Raw genomic sequence first — 23,025 nt, 5'->3', positions numbered from 1 at the left:
TTAAGTAAGATTCAAACAAAAAGTGCTATAGGGGCTTCCCTGGGGGCGCAGTGGTTGAGAGTCTTGCTGCCGATGCAGGGGACACAGGTTCGTGCCCCAGTCCGGGGAGATCCCACATGCCACGGAGCGGCTGCGCCCGTGAGCCATGGCCGCTGAGCCTGCGTGTCCGGAGCCTGTGCTCCGCAACGGGAGAGGCCACAACAGTGAGAGGCCCACATACCGCAAAAAAAAAAGTGCTATAGAAGTTTAGCAGAGGCAAACATGGGTCAAAATTGAGACTAGAATGTGGATTCGTTCATGTAAAGATCTAATCTGCCATAACAAATTTTTCCAGACTATAACATCTGTTACACCACACCAGATTCAATGACATATATATTTGATTTTTGTTACAGCCTTCCACTTCAAGTACCAATTTTTATATAGACAGAATAAAAGTCTTAGCTACTCTGGAAAAAAATCAATAATGCAGTGGTTTAAGTAACAGAGAGGTTGATGTTTCTCTCATGTTATAACCCAAAGCAGGTAGGAGAACTGTTCTATTGAACATGGTCATTCATAGACCCAACTTTCTTCTAGATTGTGTCTTTGCCATCTTGGAGGGGAATGTCTTCATCTCTATGATCAAAGTTGGTCATCAGCTTATCAATGCTCCAGTTCAAAGGAAAAAGAGCACGAAAAGCATGTGTGCACTATTTTCGGGCTTAAGCCTGAGGTGGTACACATCACATGTAATTATAGTCCACCAGCCAGAGCTTAGTCCTATGACCTTCAATAGCTCCTGGAAAATGCAGTTCCCTATAAGGCAGCCACATTCCCAGACACAACTCTATACTCAACAGATTTTGGTGGAATATCAGCCATCAGACTAGAAGACTTGGTGAAGAGTACAGGACTTAAGATAAGCATTGAAAGCTCTCTAAGATAATAGCAGAAAGTCTAGAAAGAGCTATAATTATAAACTGCAGATTTCTGGGTCCCTTCTTTGCTGCTACTCAAGATCCTATTTCTTACCTTAATCCATGAATTCTTTTTAAACAAATTCTGGAGAAAGAATAATAGCACACTGTTCCAAAATAAAAAATGTTTAGACCTTTGAAATAATGATGTTTAAAACAATAATGTGCACAGCACAACAATTTCCCTTCAGAATAATCAGGCATCTAAGAACGTGCCTATGAGCAAAATATGCCAATATTTCAAGTGTTTATAGAGATAAACATTAATTTATGGGGAAAAAATAGCAATGGTTTTTCACTGTAAAATTCTGAACAAGGCTCTCTAAATAGTACATACAATTTGGGTTACAAAATCGACACCAATAAAAAGAAAGCAGCAAAGTGAATTTTAAAAATTTTAAAAATTACAACCAGGGCTGGAAGGGATGCAGCGATATCTCTAAATATTCTGTGATTAGAGCAGGTATCACAGAGGCTGTAACGAGCTAGCTCTGAAGGATGGCTTGGAGCTTTCCAGATGGATAAGAGGAGAAAGGTCTTCTAAAGAAGAAGGAAATATCTGTTCTGGGAGGGCAGTGTATGAATCTCTTTACAGGCATCTATGCAGTTTAACCTCCACACAACCCATGAGTGTTTTTGTTCTTCTAAAACTGAGTTCCATTCGAGTTACTCCTGTCGGTAATTTGTCCAGGCATCCACCAGGAAGCAGTCGCAGAACCTGGCTTCCAGCTCAGTTCCTCAGACCTTCCCTCCGATGCTCTATTTCACGGCCACCAATCAGGCTGCCATGTTTGTTCGTAGCTCACAGGAGAAGCGTGGGAGGAAGTATTTTGTCACAGCCTCCTCTGTGGTCTTCCTTCCCCTGTTCTTGTTCATTTCCAGTTCGTCCTCTACACTGCAGCCAAGGAATATTTTAAAAATTATTTCCCAATGAATTAGATGGGGTTGATCACCAATGCAAACCCTCCACAATGTCCCATTTCACCTGGCCCTCAGGCCCCTCCTGGACACCCCACTTTGCTCCTCCAGCCTCATTTTACACCTCTCACCCCCACCACTCCTGTGTCCTGTGATCCAGCCACACTGGCTCTCTTTCAGCCCCAAGTGCCCCAAACTCTGTCCTGTCTCGGTTCTTCTGACACATTCTTCCTGGTGCCGGGACTACCCTTTCTCCTCTCCTTCCTTTGCCCTCCCTCATTCTTAAGGCTTCAACTGAAATGTCACTTCTTCAAGGGCTTCCCCTGAATCTCCAAACCTGAAGCGTGTCCCTGCTGCCCCGATACCCTATTATTTTCTCTTATAGCATGTTCTCCTGTTCTTTGCCTTCATAGAACTCCTCACAATTTTTAATTATATTTTCAGATACAGTGTAACGCCGGTTCCCACCACTACACTCTAGCAATATGAAGGGCAGGGGACTTGTCTATTTTGCTCTCCAATGTGCACCCATCACACACCACAGAACACAGCGTCGTACATGTTCCAAAAATGTTGGAGTGAGGTTAAATTGATTTAAAACAAGAAATAAATTTTTAATAAAAATATTTCAATGTTTGAAGACGAAGGAGTCTCAATAGGCTGTTACAAGCCCAAAGAAAGGAATTATCTAAAATTTTATTATCAATTCATTTATACAAACAGTGTTAAATGAGCACCCATTATAGGGTCTAATTCCTGCCCTCTACTTTTTGGATCAAACCCTCTTTCAAGATGTGTATATCTTGGGAATTCCCTGGTGGTCTGGTGGTTAGGACTCCATACTTCCACCGCAGGGGTCACAGGTTCAATCCCTGGTCAGAGAACTAAGATTCCACATGGTGTGGAGTGGCCAAAAAAAATGTTCTTGTCAATCCATGTAACCATCTTGAGCACACAATCCCATTTAAGAGATGTTTACTTTCTTTCCCAGTGGCTTTCATACTGTAGGACTCACGTGAGTCATTTCCTAAATCAAATGAGAATTTCAGGACAGATATGGAATTCAATTCTACCCCTCCACTGAAATTCTACTTCTCCACTAGCGATTAGTTGAACACCCCTACTTGGAGAAGGATTAGAATCAGAGTAATAGAATCTTGGACTGTAGAAGAAACCTTTTGAGTACAATCATGATAAAAACTTACTGTACTACATGACCTGGGATAAAAGAAAACCAAGACCAGGACCTGGGAAAGTGATGGTGGAAAACCTGAAAGAGATAGAACATGCTCCGCTTGTGTCTATTCCGTTCCATTCTGGTTTGTGTTTTACAAGATTATTTTGAAAATGGGGGATGCAAGTAAGCAATACTTGACTGTCCTGGGCTGGTCAGAGGCTAAAGTACCATAATCCACAGCGCAAATATAGCAGAAATTGGTCAAATGCTACAATGAAGAGATTAAGGAAAAGATCAACACTTCAAGATTTGTGGTTCTGGACCACCATTTGTAACACCGATCTCATCTCATTCCATATATATCCATTCGTCAACTCCTTTGTTCATTAATTCCTTTATTCATGTATTCATTTAACAATTATTTTATTCCATACCCAAACTTTTCTGAAGGATATGACAAAAATTAATGTATTTGACTTTCCCAATGGGAATAACTTTCTTAAAATCTTGGAAAGTGTGGCTTAAAAAATGGTGGCTCTGATGGGTATTAACTAGACATATTGTGGTGATCTTTTTGCAGTATATGCAAATATCGAATCTTTATGTCATACACCTAAAACTAATGCAATATTATATGTCAATTATATCTCAATTTTATTTTTAAGTTGGGTAAATCCTCAAGCAAATGTCCATTTGCAACTGGCTCAGCTCTGAGTCTCATTCCCTTTAGAACAATCTCCTACAGGAGACCTGTTGTACCCAGGTTTTCAACCCAAGAAAGTAGAATATGTAACTCAGTTATTGCTGTTATAGCAGAGATGAGAAATCCCCCTTCTTCCATTAAGATACAAATACCTGCAGGCATTCACCTCTTAGGGGCCAGGGTGCTCTTCAGATGGAATTCACGGGCAGCCAACCACAATGGCTCCAGAGTGCCTGCTTTGTCCTAAGGCTTCTGTTTGTAAACTCGGCCTCCCTTGAAGGAACAAACAGTCTTCATTTACATGAGCCTTTGCCTGGCATTTATTTTCAGGGCTGCAGAACAAACAAAACATCACACAGCGAAAGAGGGGAAAAAAATAAAGCTCCTTATAGTATCTCCCAAGACTTGGCCCTCTTTTGACAAAAGATGGCATCCTTGTTTCCCACAGCAAGATGCAAACACATGCTCTGTTCTAACACCAGGATTGGGGGTAGATCTTGGGTTTAGATGGAAGATCGAAACTGATAGCATTTGGCTGTGTCTGCCTTTAGGGCAGTTTAGAAAACGTACCTGGTAGGTTGTTTAACTTGTTGACATTTTCACTACTAACTGTGCTATTGACTAAACAAGGAGTAATTACTCCAGCTACTTGGAGCGGTTGTTAAAAATCACCCAGCTTGGTGGCAGCTATCACGGTTAGGGGATGGGGCTTTGAGTTCCAAATGAACACATGCCATTCTGGAAATTAAAAATCACCGCAGAGAAAATAGTGAGCACTTCACACACAGTAACAATTCATGACGGTAGAGTAATAATCTAACGCTTTGTCTCAAGTCATTCAGTGCCAAAATCTTTGTTCTAGAACATTGAAATGATCTATTCCAAGCCCCCATGTTATAAAGAAGCAAAACTGTAGCTCAGAGAAGAAGCAAGTGTCAGAGAAATAAAACACACCTTGGGAATGATAGGACTGATTTTCCTGATTCTCTCTTGGGGGGTGTAAGTGATCATGGCCTTAATTTAAGATCAAGATGTGATTCTAATACAGTCAAGAGTACACATAGAGCTGATGGAACACAATATTTGCAACTGAGGTTGTCCCAGAAATCCTATGGCACCAAAACTAGACTTTACACTTTGCTCCGCAATCACTCTGAACCAAGCCTGGGAGAGAAAGCCCTTTGGGAAGTTTCTCTCTGGGACACACGTGGTCGTGTTCCACGCCCAGCCCCTCTTTTGGAAGCACCCCCCTACCCCCATGCTGATCTAGCCCCTTAGCCTCACACTCCTCCCAAATCTAATCTTGGTTCAGAGCTTGTTTTTCCCACACAGCCCTTGTCCTAAAACTTTCCGGATAAAGAAGTGTCCTAACTTGGAGGACAAAGGCACTTCCATTGCTTCTGTGCTGGTTTTGTTCTTGAGCCCGCTGCCTCCAAGGAACTGGGTTTTAGAAACTAGTAAACAGCAGGAAGGCACCACTGTGCTTCTGCGTGTATACACATTAGTTACATCAGAACCCTTGACGCACAAGAAACAATGACTCCTTTATTATAATAACTATAACCCTTGGTAACATTTTCACCTGATCAGCGCACAGGGTTAATAAAGAGAGCCACGTAGTTAGTTAGCTTCATTGGTGATCTAAAGACCTCTGCCTGGCATTTCGGTGCTGCCAGCACAAGTACCGGTGGCGGGGATGCTATCAGCGTCTGCCTGGCCCCCTCCACGATGCCCAAGGCCGAGGAGGCCCGGAAGCTGGCAGGCTGCGCGGCTGTGGAGAACCACGTGAGGAATAACCAAGTGCTGGGAATTGGGAGTGGTTCTACAATCGTCCATGCTGTGCAACAAATAGCTGAAAGAGTGAAACAAGAGAATCTGAATCTCGTCTGTATTCCCACTTCCTTCTACGCCCACCAGCTCATCCTGCAGTATGGCTGAACTCTCGGTGACCTGGACCGACGACCAGAGATTGACCTTGCCATTGATGGCGCTGATGAAGTAGATGCTGATCTCAATCTCGTCAAGGGTGGTGGAGGCTGCCTGACCCAGGAGAAAATTGTGGCTGGCAATGCCAGTCGCTTCATCGTGATTGCCAATTTCCGGAAAGATTCAAAGAACCTCGGGGATCAGTGGCACAAGGGAATCTCCATCAAGGTCATCCCGATGGCCTGTGAGCTGAGCTGTGACCCAGAAGTTTGGGGGTGTGATTGAACTTCGAATGGCTGTCGACAAGGCACGCCCTGTGGTGATGGATAATGGGAGTTTTATCCTGGACTGGAAGTTTGAGCGGGTCCACAAATGGAGTGAAGTGAACACAACTATCAAAACGATCCCCGGCGTGGTGGACACGGGCCCATTCATCAACATGGCAGAGAGAGTCTACTTCGGGATGCAGGATGGCTCGGTGAACATGACGGAGAAGCCTTTCTAAACCGGCCCTGCAGGAGCGGAATGTGCTCCTATTGCATCCCCAGCCCAGTGCCGAGGTGGACACGCCCCTCCAGGAGCCTTTGCCTTAATGTATCTGTGCCAGGTGGACAGCTTGGCAGGGTGGGGGGTTGAGGGTTATATCCAGTCTTCTGAAGTATTGTTATTAAATGTCTTTTTAAAAAGAGAATTATAAGCATATATATTTTACTATTAAAAATACTTAGCTGTTTTTTTATAAAGTAGAACTTGATTTCATGTTTTATATGAAACATTTACCAAAAAAAAGGAGGACTGTCTTTTCAACTTTTAACTTGAGCCTGCTGGTTAAGCTTGTGAATATTGGGTTTCCTGAGAAATGTAAATCAAACTTTTCCTTAAACTGGTGAAATGAAGGGCCCAGCCAGCAGTGATTCCCTGATGTCTTACTGGAAACCCTGAAGTTTGTTTACTTTTCTACCACCCTGTTTTATTTTTAGTTTTTGTTGTGTACAGACGCACAGTGTGTAGTTACTGTGTTGTAAGATGTGAATTACAAAAGTCCGGTGAAAGGAGGGGTGTGGTGTGTGTGACTCAGAATGTGTAAACCACCAGGGAGAAAATGTGGGGTCTCTTTTGCTAGAACAGGGGGTTCATTCAGACCCCTCTCGTTGGAAGCCATTGGCTAGAAGTACTTGCCAAAGCACTGCCGTGGAGCACATTTAAATGATTGTCTTTTTGTCGTTAATATATTTTTTTGTTCCCTTATTGTTATTTGCATGGTTCAGCATCAGAAGTTGTTACCTCTTTATATTGTTTGAAGGTTGAAATAAAACAGTATGGTGCCAAACAAAAAAATAAATAAAAATAGAAAAGACCTCTGCCTCTTCCGTGAAGGGCACCTTGTTTCTATAGTTAAATTTGAATTTCCATAGTACTTGACTTGGTAATAGGTCAGATCGATGTGCAAAAATTGGGTAGGAATTAGATATTCCCTTTAGGCATATTTGGTCTATAATAAACTGATAATTTCACAAGGAGGAAGAGGAAAAAAAAGTTAAAACACATCACAGTACCAGATGGTCTTCAATGCATGGTCCCTTGTGTTTCTCAAGGTGAGAAAAGTTTTGGTGTAAATTGTGGGATTTATCTATTACACGCCTATGTAATCAACTCTGCAAACTTCGGTAATTATTGGGGGAGGTGGTTAAAAATCCCACTGGCTGAGGATTTTCCCAAGTGTGCCGCAAGGAACACTAATAAAGAGAGGGTTTCCGTAGACAAGTAATTTGGGTAAATACTTGATCAAATAAAATAAATAGGTTTCTTAACCATTCTTCTCAGAGCCTTTATTATGTGAATGTCATTATCACGTGCACTCAGAGGTGGACCAACATCCACCATTCTCCCATCTTAGCTGACCGCAGCTTTCTTTTTCAGAGACTATCTCATGGGACCAATGCTCTTCAGATTAATAACAATAACAACATGGGTGACCACACTTGAGTTCTCACTCTGTACCAGGCATTGTGCTGAACTCTTCACATTGCATCTCGTTTAACCTTTCCAGGGACCCTAGGTCACAGGTCCCATTAAATCACCATTTTACAGAAGGAGAAACAGGCTCAGAGAAGTCAAACAGCAAGTCTACAATCACACAGCTGGCAAGTTGCAGAACCAAAATTCAGGTCATTCTGACTCCAGAATTCATACTCTGAACTCTCTATTGTATTTCTGTCCTCATGAATCAAATGAGGAAGATAACCCCTGCCCCTGCCGATTCTTGCTGAGCTAGGTTGAGAATAACTGCTTTGGGGGAGGAAGGGGAAAGAGAAAAGGAGAGAAGTCGGGGGAGAGGGGCATGATTTGGTTTAGATTAGAATAAAGTGATCAGATAGGTCATTGCTGTTATTCTGAGTGTTTTGAGGGAATGGAAACCTGGACAGGACAGCCCATTCCTCATTGACAGGATGGGAAAAAGAACTGGTTTCTGGTTTTGACAGGTATGTACTAAATTCATCCTTTTCCAACAAGGTGCAAAGAAAAACAAGAGACTTGTTTTATTTTTTGCAAATATTTCACATTGCCAAGGTGACCCGAGTAACATCCCAGCCACAGAACTAGTGCAAACCACAGGTAGCCAAGGGAAACCAACGCAGCTCAAAAGGTAGATTCCAAAGTGAAACTAAAAATTTGAAAATTACACTAGATGGGGAGAAGGCTGCATCACAGATAAAAAAAGAATGTCATTTTCTTTAAAAAGTGTCTAACTGCAAATGAAGCACAAGTTGTTGATAGGATCCATATTCCTATAGGGCCAGTCCTTCCACTACAAGCCCACAAATGAAACAGGTGAAAAAATGGGGGGGAAAAAAGAAACGGCCTGGTACAATTTTTTTTTTTAATAAATGTATTTAGTTTTGGCTGTTTTGGGTCTTTGTTTCTGTGCGAGGGCTTTCTCTAGTTGTGGCAAGTGAGGGCCACTCTTCATCGCAGTGCGTGGGCCTCTCACTATCGCGGCCTCTCTTGTTGAGGAGCACAGGCTCCAGACGCGCAGGCTCAGTAGTTGTGGCTCACGGGCCTAGTTGTTCCGTGGCATGTGGGATCTTCCCAGATCAGGGCTCGAACCCGTGTTCCCTGCATTGGCAGGCAGATTCTCAACCACTGCGCCACCAGGGAAGCCCTGGCCTGGTACAATTTAATTGAGTTTCCTGGAGGGACAAGCTGAAACCAACCAACTTTTCCAGACTCTGGGAAGGAATTTGAATCTCACATGCCCAGTGGGGGGAAAAATAAAAAGAGGGAGCAAGTCTTCTTCCACATTTTAAGATCCCTGGGGTTTGGGCTTCCCTGGTGGCACATTGGTTAAGAATCCACCTGCCAATGCAGGGGACATGGGTTCAAGCCCTGGTCCAGGAAGATCCCACATGCCGTGGAGCAACTAAGCCCGCGTGCCACACTACTGAGCCCGCATGCTGCAACTACCAAAACCCACGTGCCTAGAGCCCATGCTCCGCAACAAGAGAAGACACCACAATAAGAAGCCCGTGCACTGCAACGAAGAGTAGCCCCCGCTCGCCACAACTAGAGAAAGGCCACGCGCAGCAATGAAGACCCAATGCAGCCAAACATAAAATAAATAAATTTATTTTTTAAAAAATCCCTGTGGGGCTTCCCTGGTGGCGCAGTGGTTGAGCGTCCGCCTGCCAATGCAGGGGACACGGGTTCGTGTCCCGGTCTGGGAAGATCCCACAGGCCGCGGAGCGGCTGGGCCTGTGAGCCATGGCCGCTGAGCCTGTGCGTCCGGAGCCTGTGCAACGGGAGAGGCCCCAGCAGTGAGAGGCCCGCGTACCACAAAAAAAAAATCCCTGTGGTCTCTTGAAGGCTTTGGAAATTTCTTCAGGATGCCAGGAGCATTCAGAAATTTAAAAATCAGGAATTTTATGGTTCATCAAAAGTTCAGAATCCCTGGCCCAGAAAATAAATTTAGTTAGGATGTCCTTTAAAGGACAGGGATAGACAAGGAAAGAGGAAACTACCCAAGGCCAAAGCCCCAAGGACTCCCTGAGGACCAGAACCTCTCCCCACCCTTCTACTTTCCACCTCCACCCACCCTTTATGGCCCTTTGACGGAGCACAGCTGCCCTTCTGGGCAGCCAGGAAAGGCCCAACTGCTCGAGGCCCTCGAGAGTCATTTGTGGCATGGCAAAGTTTCTCAAAGGGATTTTCTGCCTGCTGATTTTGTGGTCAAAAGCACATTTGACTCTCATCACTGCAGTCCCTGACTTAGTGAGACCAGAGAAAGGCCAAACTTCTTAGCCATTAACGGTCAGGAAAACCAAGAAAAGCTACCTCCAGAGTGACAGTTTCCCACAGACAAACTGTCAGCTAGCCATACCTGGCGAACGCAGGCTGGCCAACAGACTGAACTAGAAAGTCTGGTGTGGATCTTGGGGGGAGGGAAGTTGGGGCTTCTAGAAAAACCTGGAATGCTGTATCTGAAATCACATCCATGACAGGACCAATTTGGTGGGTCCCAGGGTCCCTCAGTTCAAATGAGAAATTGGACTCATCTTGAAAGAGGCCTAAACATCCAACTTGTTAAAAACCTTAACTCTGAGTAGAGCCCTCCAAAAGTTCACCCCAGCTGTATCAGTAGCATCAAGAGGGAAAGGCCCCGTTCTGGACCTATATCCCCAAACCTTTGCTGAGACAGAGTAAGAAAGGCTGAATTTAAATTACAATAACTGAGGGTCTCTTGCTGCTGTGTTTCACCACGTTTACACACATAACCAGTCATATGTTCAGCTAACAGTCACTGAAGCCTATCTTGGGAAAGATGCTGGGTACTAGGAGATAGAAAAGTAAAACCACCACCATGTCTGCCCCTCCCAGAGCTCACGATACAGTCAAAGAGGTAGTAGGCGGAGGTGTTGGAAAGAAAGGGCCTTCAGTGGAAACACGGAACCTGGATGCACAAAATCACTAAAAGATTCGCTCATAGATATTGGGTTTTAGGATGCAATAGACCATTTTTTAGAGGTTAGAGATTTTTCCATGCAAGTATTCCAGGATAAAGTAAGCCCAGCGCTGAAACCCTAAGAAGCTCATAATCTGTCAGAAATGTATCTCTTTCTTTCAGACATCAGATGTTTCAGACATCTGATCAAAAAGACGTGAGGAGATGAGAGAGGGTTCAGCGTGAAGACTCTAGAAATGGACTCAAAAACCTTTGGTGACTTTCTTGAACAGCCCCAAATAATAATCACTTTCTGAGAAGTGACTTGGTCCCATTTCTGAATCCATAAAGTGATGACAAATGACCCCTGACACCACCTTCCTCTCTAGGATGTTGAAAGAATTGATGAGATAGTGTCTATAAAATGCTTTGAGCTCATTGGAAGATGTCAAGGAAGCAAAATAAGAAATACTGTTATCACTGAAGCTCTTCTAATCCAGCGAGCTTCAGTGGAGCTTAGAAATACCTCCATTCTCTCTTCAAATCTTTCTCTCCCTAACTTTCAAAGGTTGGTATGACTGATTCATCGAACACGACTGAAAGCAACCAACAAAGTGGAAAAGAAAAGCTTCATGCAAATCCCTCTGTGTTTCTGCACAGGGGGTTAAACAGAGCAAAGAACACGACCTACTTCCTGCCCTCCCGATAGCTCAGGGCTCTGTCTGGTTATGTGGCTGTAACTTATCCTCACTCATACAAAAATTATTCATTTTCCACTCTGAGTCAGAACCTTCTGGTCTCCAAACCTACTGACAAAAATGCATCCACTCAAGTCATTTTATGTTTGGGATGTTTTTCCCTTAAGCATACATTTTATCTCCTTTGCTCCGTGTCCCTTCAGAAATTACACACTTCATTTGCATCTCATTGATTTGTATATATTTGTATATTGCTCCATTAGAAACATTAATTTTTTTTCCCCTTGTACTGATGAGGTATACTGGATCCTCAGTTAATTGAAAGCTCCTTGGTACTTCCCCTTGATCCTGATTTTTGGTTTGTCATCTGCATTTGTCTATTTTATTGTACTCTTAGAATAGCTTGTGTGTCTAGGGAGATGGAGGAGGATATTGAGACTTGCTGGGAGTGCTTTCTGGAGATGCTCCTGGTATCAATCCTAGGGTTATAGTGGGCACCTGGGAGAAGTGGGTTTGCCCTTTACATTATCTCTGTCCATGTTGCAAATTCACACATTTTATATGGGAGGTGGAGACTGCTCCAAGATGGTTTCACAACTTAAAGATGTGGAAAGTACCCACATCCCATCGCAAACTGACCAAATGAACTCTTCAACTGAGTCAGCCGTTCAACAACAACAGTAAAAAAGACTAACAAGAAGCCAAACTGAAGGAAATATGCTTAAATATTTTAATAAAACACTTCAAAGGAATGAGCACGGCATCCTTCAAGGCCAAGACATTGCCATTCTCACCTTCAGTGGAGCAGGGACTTCTAGTCTCTCTAGCAACGGTCGTGACCTCCATTAAACCACGCAGGTACTCTGCACCCTTCAGACCAGACCTAGAATCATACCAGCTCCATTCAGTAAATAAGATGGCAACGGTAACTGATCTCACCCCACTGTAGACCTTCAACAAAAAGAGAAAAATAGTGATTGCAATTTGGCTGAGCCCAATGGCATTTACAATTCAGGGAGTTTCCTTTTTTCTTTTTTAATCCCCCTCTCCCCAGCACAAACCGTCTCAAGCTCAGACTGGTCCATTCTCAGTTTGCCCATCATTTCTCAGCCCCAGAGAACATGCCTTTTAACCTTTTCATCCTGCAAGAACTAGGTCAGGTACTCTGGAAAGCCTTGCCTGTCCAATCACCCCACAGGGATTGCTTCCTTTTGCTGGAGCATCTCTAGAAGGCACCCCTTATTGGGCACTGAGCATACACTGTTCTCCTACTATGTTTGCCATTTCTTCAGTCAGTCACTCTATATTGAAACGCTTAGCAGACGCCAAGCATGGTGAGGTGCCGGGAACGCAAAGCTACGTACACACAGACGCTGTCTTTCAGTGGCCCACAGTCTGCTGGGGTAAACAGCTTGGTTCTTCAGAGTCCGAAAACTCCTGAGGGCAGAGGTCTCTGTGATTGTTTTTGTTTCCCTCACAGCAGCTCGCATGCTCCCTGACTCAGGTAAGAAGCGCTCAGTGAAGAAGGGTTGATTCAAATACGCAACCAAAAAATCCAGAAGAGACTTTCCCCAAAACTGATGCACGAAAATGCTTCATTTTCAACTCAAAGTTTCTAACAAATGCCAAGATGTAACCCTCAGAACAAGAGCAATACAGCTCAATTCCTTTAGGCGTTTTCTAATTACCACTTACCTGCTCTCTAATTTAGGAATTCTGGAGGGGATTGGAAGGGGCAGTGGGGTGGGGGGGATGACAGGGCATTTGCATAACAAAATATGTTTACAGTAAGAGATTCCAGTCCCTCAAAATTAAAAAAGAAACCCAAACAAATTTGCAAGGATGAGGGGACAGTTTTTCACCTTCCTCTTACCTCTAGCAAACAGCTCAGTCATTCTGAATGTCTTTAGAGGGTCCCTTTCTTCCACTGGAGGGTACATTAGCTAATCACATCATTTATCGCTAACTAAAGACCCAAAAATCACAGAAGAGGGAAGTTGATCCCTGCCCCCAAGACTGTGGAACAAAAGCCATACATTTTCCTGAGGAGACAGCATGGCTCTGCAGCTCTGTCATTCCTTCAGGGACACTGGAATTCACCTCCAGGACAGTCCCAGACAAAGCAGTGCCTGCCACAGCCAAGTGACCCACCCTGGATGCCTTTGTGTGCAAGCCCTGCCCTCTTCACCCATTCCTGCCCCTCCCAAGCCCTTCCTGTACCTGCCACACCTCCCACCCAGGACAGCAAAGCACGGGGACCCAAGGCCATATATTTTGACCAGCGTTCCTTCCTTCCAAAGCAGATTTCCATCTGACAGTCTCATCAAGATAAAAAGAATCAGAAAATAAGAGGGGTTGGGGAAAAGGGAAGAGAGGGGATGGGTAGGATCATTTTAATTATGAATTGATAGCATAAAAGTCCTGTGGAGACTCAATATTTGTTAATCAGATTTGGTTCAGAGTAAAATTTAAAAAAAAAATTTTTTTTTTAATGCATGGTCTGTGTTTTCCTAGAGTTTATTGACAAGAGTGAGCTGGTCTCAGCTGCATTCAACTTCCTGATATGAAACCCAAGACTTATTCTGTGACAACACATCCTGCTGGTCATGGGTTTCACTGTCTATTTCCAGGTAAAAGGAAAGAAAAAGAAGGTGGGGGGAGGAGAAGAAGAAGAAGAAAATGGCATCCATAATGTAATTATTTTCAAGTGGGGTTTTTACAAGCAGTTTAATGTAAAAGCTCATACAAATTAGGAAAGCTTGTTTAGAGTCAGAAGGACCTGTATTTCAATCCAGCTCTGTAAATCACTAGCTGGATGACCAAGTAAACTACTTCGGTATTCTAAACATTAAGATGTGAGGATTAAATACATGTGATCACTGTGATTAAATAGTGTATATACAATAGTGGAATGCATATAAGGGACTGAGGCAGAATGCCTGGCATTTAATTAGCCCTCAATATGTGGAAAGGAGAGAGAATGAGAGAAGGAGAGAAGGAGATGAAAAGACATATTAAGCTGTCTCTCTGTCTCCCCCCACTCCACCTCCATGTCTCTCTGCTTACAGCTCTCTCTTCACACACACACACACACACACACACACACACACACAGCCCTAGATCTGAACCTAGACGGACGTCCCACATAATGACAGTTGAATAGATCCAGGCATTCCTGAATCCTAGTCCTTGGTTGATCCTGGAGGAAGAGGGTTATATCAGGACAAAGTTGAGAAAGAGAATTCAGCCTGAAGTGGACTCCCAGAGAATCAGAAATAATTGGACCTTCAGTCCACCCAGAATAATATAGGATGACTTCACAAACCAAGTCATTCCCTTTAACTCTCCTCTAGCCAAGGCAGAACCCAGGACTGGATGTCAAAGTGCTTTTAAAGGGTTTTGCAGAAGAGAGCAGAGAGCCCTTCTCAAATTTCTAATCAATGCAAAGGAGGGAAAGGAGGGACGGACAGGAGCACCAAACTCAAGGCAAGAGAGTCAGGGAAGACTTCGCAGAGACAATGACTCCAGAGATGAATTTTAAAGAAGGAGTAGGAGTACTTTATGCCAAAGCTGGGGCTGCAGGTGGGAGTCGTACTGAAAGTACAGAGTCAAGAGAAAGATCAGAATGAGAGCTCTAGATGCTTCCCAGGGCGGGGGCGGAGAATTTGAATCTCAAAGATGACACCAAAGAGGTAAGCAAGACCAGGCCAGCTTATGAAGTACCAGTTAAGGAGTTTGGATTATTTCCTGAAAGCTATAAGCCTTTAAGCAGTGGAATGATAGAATCAAATTTCAGTTTCAGAAACTACACTCTGATGACAGTGTGAAGAGATTGAAGGTGGGAAGTGGGAGGTGAGGGGTGAGATAAACTTGATCTGCAAGCATGAAAATGCCTCACTTTTACTCAGAAACAGTCCCATGTGCCACGGCTTCATCCCCTGAATGAGAATAATACAGGTCAATGCCTTTAGGTGTTTTCCAACTATTCTTTACCTGCTTCCTAATTTAGGGATTTTTAAGCGGATAGGGATCAGCAAAATTGTTAACTGAATTCACGTTTGAAATAATGGAGACATTAAGAAAGACTCCTGCTTGGAAAATGAGTGGGACATGGTGCCATTCACGAAGTAAGGATGAGAAGGAAAGAAGATCGGGAAGGAATGGAAGGGAGATGACTTGACCTTCTGAATTTGGGGTCCTGGGGTATCCGGAAGCACAGATACCCAGTGGGCAGTTATATATATTCATCTGGAACTCGGGAGAGGAATCTGAGCTAGAAACAGAGTCGGGACACATCCGTTCCTGAGGAAAGCTCACCTGGGAAGTGTGTGCAGTGAGAAGACCAAGGTCAGAACCGGACCAACACCAACACGTAAGCATGGTCTGTGCTTCCACAGTAGGAACAGCCAGAGATGAGAAAGGTACATAGTGTCAAAGGCAAGAGGAGAGTCAAGCAGGTAATGGAAAAAGCCCAGGGGATTTGGTAACTCAGATGACCTCAAGGAAGTTAGTTCAGGGGCACAGCGCTGTTGGATAGCATTCTTCTTCTATTTCACTGTGGCATTTGACTCACTGCTACTTCAGCTTACAACCTTTCTGATGGTGTGAAAAGCAGATCAGGAGCTGCTTGGGCCCTGTTGCAGAGTGTTTTGACTCAGCAGAGGTAAAAAGTCAACCACTGTCTGCTCAGAAGGTCAGTGGTGGTAACCAGGAGACACATGAGGAGGCTTGGGCTAAAGAGCCTTCAGAGAAACTTTCTGATCATGGCCAGAAATACCCTTCTATTACCCTAGTATAGTTTAGCAAGGAAATAAAAATGTTTGTTTTAGTTAGAATTCCTTAGAATTGCAAAGTTCCATCCAATGGTTGGGTTATTTTGTTTGTTTGTTTGTGGTACGCGGGCCTCTCACTGTTGTGGCCTCTCCCGTTGCGGAGCACAGGCTCCGGACGCGCAGGCTCAGCGAACATGGCTCACAGGCCCAGCCGCTTCGCGGCATGTGGGATCTTCCCGAACCGGGGCACGAACCCGTGTCCACTGCATCGGCAGGCGGACTCTCAACCACTGCGCCACCAGGGAAGCCCCTAATAGTTGGGTTTTAATTGTCTTTCTATTTACTGGGCTCTGCACATCCAAAACCAAGTGAGGATGTGTATGCTTATTCTTTGCCCAGGTGGGGTCTTTCAGAAGAATTCGGTGCTTCAGACCTGAAACCTCAGGGCATCGCTGTCCTGAACACACGCGGGTACGGTGCAGGCACCATGCCTGGGGCCACCTCGGGGGTCCCCACACTCTGAGCCCTAGTGGCAGGAGGATGGCCGCGGCAAGGTCGATGGCTTCACCGGGGGGTCCCGGGCAGCCCCATAGGTGCGGGCACGCAAGGTTGACGCAGCGCCACGAGGCAGTGCTCGTCACGGCCAAGGCCATCCGGGTGCAGGTGGACGGGATGCCCCGTCAGCTCGCAGCCTAACACGCTCTCAGCTTCCTTTGCAGCCCAGCCACCCTGCAGAGCGAAGCTGCCAGTGCCCAGGCAGCTGCAGGGTGATCCAGGCGAGCAGCCAGCACGCACAGCCACGACGCCAGCTTTGCAAGGTGTCGCTCAAGGAGGCCTCCGTGCCACTGGGCAAGGTGGTGGTCCCAGGTGACAGTGACCTAGAACATCTGCCAGGCCCACATCAAGAGGCTCCAGCAGGAGCCCAGAGGGGCGGGAGTCACATCCCTGATGTGCCTGAACTGGCCCCCAGGTGGTGCTTCCTGGAGACCACCACTGTCAGCCACTTCTACACGATTGACCGAGGCCAGGAACCCCTCAACTATGTGACTGAGATCACATGCAGTGAAATTTATATGCTGGACCCAGAGCTGCTGGGGCCATCGCCCGGCCTGTCCTCCCACGTCCCCTCTCCCCATCTCACCTTGCTCCCGTGCCTCGGTCACTGCAAGGGATGCCGCACCTCTGCAGGGGAGCTGCACGAGGCTGCCGAGAGGAAGGACTTTTGTGAGATCCAGACGCTGCCCCAAGCTGTGGGGACCACCAGTTCCTGCACCCCATGGTCAGTACCGGCAGCAGGGAAAGGGTCTGCAACGTTCTGGACCACCGCCGCCCCCCGCACCCCACCTTGATGCTGTGGAGGAAGACGGGGAGACCTATCTGCACCAGGTGGCAGCCATGGACTATTGCACCACCTGCCACCACATCCTGGAGACGGGAACCTTCGTTATGAAGACAGAGTAGGAGGGTCACATGCCCCCGGCAGGCTGAGAAGTCTCAGGACGCCAAGCGGCCACCTACCTAGAAATGGGCAGCGTGACCTGATTATCCAGTCAGAGGACCAGGAGATGGCTGTGTAGCTGTGAGGCCAACACTCGGCAGTAGGGGGGACCAGCCAGATGATGACCACCCCCTCCTGGCCCGCCTTACTGCCAACGTGCCAGCTGCAGAGCTACAAGGGGACCCATTCCCCAGGAAAGGAGCTGCCCAGACCTAAGGCTGGACTCAGGACCTAGAGGGTCTCACCTGTCCCCCTGAGGCCCCAGCGTGACCCACAGGCTCACAGGGGAACAGGAAACTGAAGGGGGCTATGGACTTCTGAATACGGATATTGTGTTAAAAGGAACAAATTTGTATATGGGATTTCTTGAGATTTCGTAATGAATAAGAAATTAACTGGATGGGTTACTTATTGCCGACATAATGACAAATTAGATATGGGAACTAGGGTATATGTCAACTTCATTTTTTAAAAATTGACAAAGTAATTAGTTATGTATCAAATATAAAGGTCACAGAATAAATGTACTCATTTCTAGTACCTGGGATGTATCTAGTATCTGGGATGTAGAGAATTAATTAGAAAAAGATGTCAACCAACTCCCACACGTTAAAAGACATAGAGCTCATCTGTCACCTTTCCCAACATCCCCCATTCCAGCCATAATTACTACAACAGTGATGAGCTTGTAATTCTTCCATTTCGCTTTTTGACATTGTGATTTTATTGTTATTTCTTTTCCTCTGAGTTGTTTCAGCAAATGTTGGCAACAGAGATTCTGTACCTAATTAAGACACAATCATCTTATTTCAATTTCATTGACAAAATGTGTTGGACAAGATTAGCTATCTCACGATTCAAAGTATTTAAAGGTGTGGCTGGTGTGACCCATGGTTCCATAGCTTTGCTACCTCATATATAAACACATCCTAAAAGACAATCTTAATCCCAGGAAAGGAACATTTCCAGCACCATCTAGAACAGCACTGTCCAAAAGAAATACAATGTGAAACTTATATGCAATTTTAAATTTTCTAATTTAGGAATAATAATACCTCTCTTAGCTGCCTCTGAAGTGGTCATCAATTAAACAGTGGTAATGAAATTGTCATTATATAAAGACTACCTATTATTATTACCAATTCAACTTAAGTCTCAACTGACATTTATTATCTTTTGTGTTGCAAGCATTCTCAGGGACGTTTGTGTCCATCATCCTTCCCTTTATCCCAAACTATCCCCCCAATCCAGCATACTATCTCCTTTCCCATAAACTCATCTACGTCAGCCTGGCGTTTTCCTCACCATCCCAAGAACTGCTTACCTTCACCAATGCTTTCCAAATGCTGGTACATTGGTGAGTACCAGGCTGTGAAAAAGTTTTCACAGGTCCAAGTCAAAATAATAATAGTAATAATAATAGTCACAGCCATGTAGATTTTCTTCATAAAGCCAAATTGGTTAAATCTAAATAATTTCTGTTATTCTGAGATTGTCCGTCTTTTTTTTTTTTTTTTTGCTAAAGTGTCTCCTTTTTTTTAAACTTAGTGGTGGTGATTATGATGATGACAGACTTTTTTGTTGTTGTTTTTCTTAATGCCCTTTTTGGGCAAAAATGTTAAATGACATTGTTTATCCCCACCATTTAAGAAACTATTGTATTAGATCCATGAGGTCCACATTCCATGCCTCCACCTCCTCACGTGACAGTGAGTTGAGGAGAGGGTCCTATCTTACTATTGTTTAGCCAAATTCCCTGCGGAAGCCCCTTCATTGGCTACTCACTGTTGTTGGGTTAATATCAAAATCCTGAAAACACTCATGCAAGCAGCTTCTTATCTGGTTTCTGTCTCCGTTGTCTGCTTCAGCCTTGCTGGTCACCCGTCCTGCCCCACATCCCCACCCAAGGTCTAGGTACGAAGACCTTTCTTTTTTTCCATCAAAACTCAGAACTCCTTTCTCTTCAGAGCCTTCACGTATGTGCTCTCTGCCTGGAATACCCTCTCCTTGCCCACTCCCTTCATTCCTCCCCCTCCCCCGGGGCCAGCGCTCACCATCCTTCAGGGCTGGCTGAAATGGCACACCACCACTTCCCAAGAACTCTCTGGGGTCCTCCCAAGAGATCTTTTTCCTAATTCACAGAGCAGAGGTGTTGCCACCCACAGGAGAAGGTAAATGGATTTCCCAAAGGTAGAGCCCGAACTGGGTCCAAAACCTAGGTTTCCTGGTGACAAAATAGAGAGGTCTTGACAGAACCTCTATACCCCAATGAGGTCTTGATATTGGTGGAGTGGGGTGAGGTAGGGTGTAATGTGGGAAAATAAGGGGGGAGGGATTGAAATGGAAGGGTCCAAGACAGAGGGCTCCTGCCTCAACTCAAAACCCAACCCCATCAGGAGACAAGGTCATTAACAATTCTGTGTTACCCTTGGTGGGTTAAATGTAAACCGGGATAAATCCTTTGTACCCTTAAAAACAAACGAAAGAGAAGCCTTTCTGAAAGTGACATGTGTCTCTTCTTTATACATATTACAATGCCTGTAAAATGTCCATTTTTCTCATTCCCTTCCACCTCCGCTTGCTGTAGAAGAATCCCCCTTGCACAGCAACAAGGCCGACAGGCTCTGGGACAGTTAGCTGCGGGTCCCCTTCCCGCCAGCTGACCTGGGCCGGCTCACCTTTGTGTGACACCAGCAACGCCATCTCTGGAAGCTCCTCAGCCACTCTGTCAGCAGGTCCTTTGTTCAGACCCACTGCCTCTCAGGAATGGAGGCATCCATGGAGCTGGGACACTCAGGGGCCCCAGGGGCACCCTCTGGGGAAGCTGCCTAAAGAACACCTTCCACCCTCCTGGCTGTTTACAGCACTTACCTAAAGGATGCTTAAGAGCCATTTTTCATACTGGATGTTTTGTGAGGACTCCCCGCCAAGCTGTGTAAACTAAAGATCCCCAAACATGTTGCTTGGAGTCTGGAGCAATGTGGGTATTTGGTTCAGTGGTTCTGAGTCCTTTGCCACCAAAAAAGGAAAAAAAAAAACAAAAACAAAATAAAAGGACCCTGTAGGCCTTTCAGACACTTCCCTATAAGAAATTATATAACAAAGCCCAGCCTATAGAAGAAAATCCCAAAGAAAACTCCTGTCCCAGCTGCTGTTCAAATCTCTAATGGGGCTCATTCTGGAATGACCCTCAGGAGGGAAGTTGCTCAAGCAAGTGACATGACTCATTGGTTTATGAAAGCTGGGACAAACAAAAGGAAACAAGTTCCTGGAGAAACAATAGGAAATATGAATGGTTTGTCTCCTGGAGAGCATGAGAACGGGGCCTCTTCTTGGCAGTCAGGGGAATCCTGCTGGATGGCAGGACATTGTATTCCCCGACTGGGTCCTCTGCAAGCACTCGGCATGATATCACACACCCTCCGTGTCCTGTTCTACCCGGGGAGCCCCCTGCATTTCTTGACCTTTCGTCCAGTGAACCGCATGATGGGAACCACGAGAATGAGAAGGGGGAGAGCCAAAGAGATACCACTCTGACTGGATTCCTTTTCATTTAACCAGGGTTAAAGCAGAGAGAAATCCAACGCCGAAATAGCATCAGTGGGGCCACCCCTTCCTTTACCTCTGCCATGACCATAAATGGCAACAAAATGGAGCAAGGATGAGAGGTTCATGGTTATCTTAGTGAACAGGAAAAAAAAGGGGGGTGGAGGCTGTCAAAATAGGCCACTGGTTGAGTAATTACTCTACAGTATTGTTCTACTGGTAAAAATTGGGAATGTCAGCAGAGAATAAAGTACTTAGGACTTAGAGCTGGCCCTTCTTTGCCCAACTAGAAGAAGAGCCACATAGGGGTGATAAACTCTTTGAACTGTGTCTAAGTACCAGTACTGTTTACTTTGAGGAAGGAAACTGTCAGTTCTGTTTCTTCACAAATAGCCAACCACAATGTACCTGATGGATTTGGGACTAGTGAAAGAGGGACCCGCCAAGTGTAGGAAACAAGGTTTATCTCGGGATTAGATTTAGGAAGACAAAAGTCATCAGGAGATGGCTGGGCAGGCATTGTTTGCTGTGAAACTCCAAGCATGGAGCTGTTTTTCTTGAGGGTTCCCCTCACATCCTGGGTGGGGATAGGAGGCAAGACCCTAAAGTACTCTTTCTATTATACACCATTTCTAAGAAAAGTAGATTTTCCCCCCACTCCAATAGTTTAGATGGTGATTTCTTCCTCCTTCCCACAATACTATTCTCTCTTAACTGAGAGTAACCAAAACTTCATGATCAGAGGGTTATTAATAATCAGTATGGGGAGGGTTCCGTTCCATCAAGGAATTCCACCTGAAATGTCTTGAATGTTGATAACTACTGGGGCAGGAAGCAGATTTTGAAAGTCTACCCTTTCTGTTTCTGAAAGCAAATGTAAAGTAAAGCATATATGCCCAGGGATAAAACAAAGAAAACTCTCATGGGCAAAGTCAAAATGTGTGTGGACTCGAGATCTGGGAAAGTTCTTCCCAGAGCGTTCCATGCAATTTGACATGCAATTGAAAACATGCAATTTGAAAAATGAAGAGTTTCACTTAAGGTTAAACATACTTTGAGTCACTGGCAAGCGCTGCTACCAAAGGAAAAAAAAACATCAGAATTCAAGGAAGAGGCCAAAATGTCCTTTATTTGCAAAACACCTTTTCTACTAGTCCATGAAGTAAATCTTACGCTCTCGAAAGAATTCAGAGGCTTCAAAGTTGCTGACAAATTGACCAAGTATGTCTGCTGTAATGGCTTTTACTCTACTCTCAGAAAATGTTCAGACTTTGATAGTGCCATTTTTCTGAATACTGCAGACTGGCCTGCTCCCACTTCATCTTGCCAGTAAGCAAGACAAACTAGTTTTTTTTTTTTTTTAACAGATTTAAATATTCTGTTGGGAAACTTTGTTATGTCTTAGATCCATTTTGCTCAGCATTTCTTTTAACTTCTGCCCTCTTCTGCATTAAGATGAAAATCTCATACCTTTCCTCCTAAAATAGCCAATATTCCCCTCTGTTGAGATTATGTCTTCAAGGTGGGAACCAGTTGTTCAACCCTCACAGCCAGTTTTGTAAAAGTTTATTTTCTGTTCTTTGTGCTATGAAAACAATATTTCCCCCACTCTCTTCAAACAAGAGATCATGGGCGAAGAGAAAATGCTTTTCCAAACCATCTCCCAATAGAATATTCCCATATAACAACCATTACCTACCCCACGACCCAATCCGAGTTGGGAAATCTTCCTTGGATTGTTGCTTTTCCAAAAGCACCCACACTTGGTAATGATAATCTTTAGGGTTCTAACCATACTTAAATATTCGAATTCATGGTGGGTCACAAGGAAGCACAAATTGATTTTGGTGACAAACTGAGGGAGACTGAACAAAAGAACTGTAGTTTTT

The 23,025-nt window shown here is 44.7% G+C and overlaps 2 pseudogenes; both read left to right on the top strand.

The window, feature by feature from the left end:
* Window positions 1-5,425: 5,425 nt before the first annotated feature.
* LOC136119120 (ribose-5-phosphate isomerase pseudogene) lies at window positions 5,426-6,188 on the top strand (annotated as a pseudogene).
* A 10,462-nt stretch (window positions 6,189-16,650) lies between these two features.
* On the top strand, window positions 16,651-17,580 carry LOC136118557 (diacylglycerol kinase zeta-like; annotated as a pseudogene).
* Window positions 17,581-23,025: the final 5,445 nt, after the last annotated feature.

The sequence above is a fragment of the Phocoena phocoena genome, chromosome 2 (assembly GCF_963924675.1).
Source record: "Phocoena phocoena chromosome 2, mPhoPho1.1, whole genome shotgun sequence".
Classification (NCBI taxonomy): Eukaryota; Metazoa; Chordata; class Mammalia; order Artiodactyla; family Phocoenidae; genus Phocoena; species Phocoena phocoena.
The sequence above is the reverse complement of the archived record's forward strand: the minus strand, read 5'-3'. Positions and strand labels throughout refer to the sequence as shown.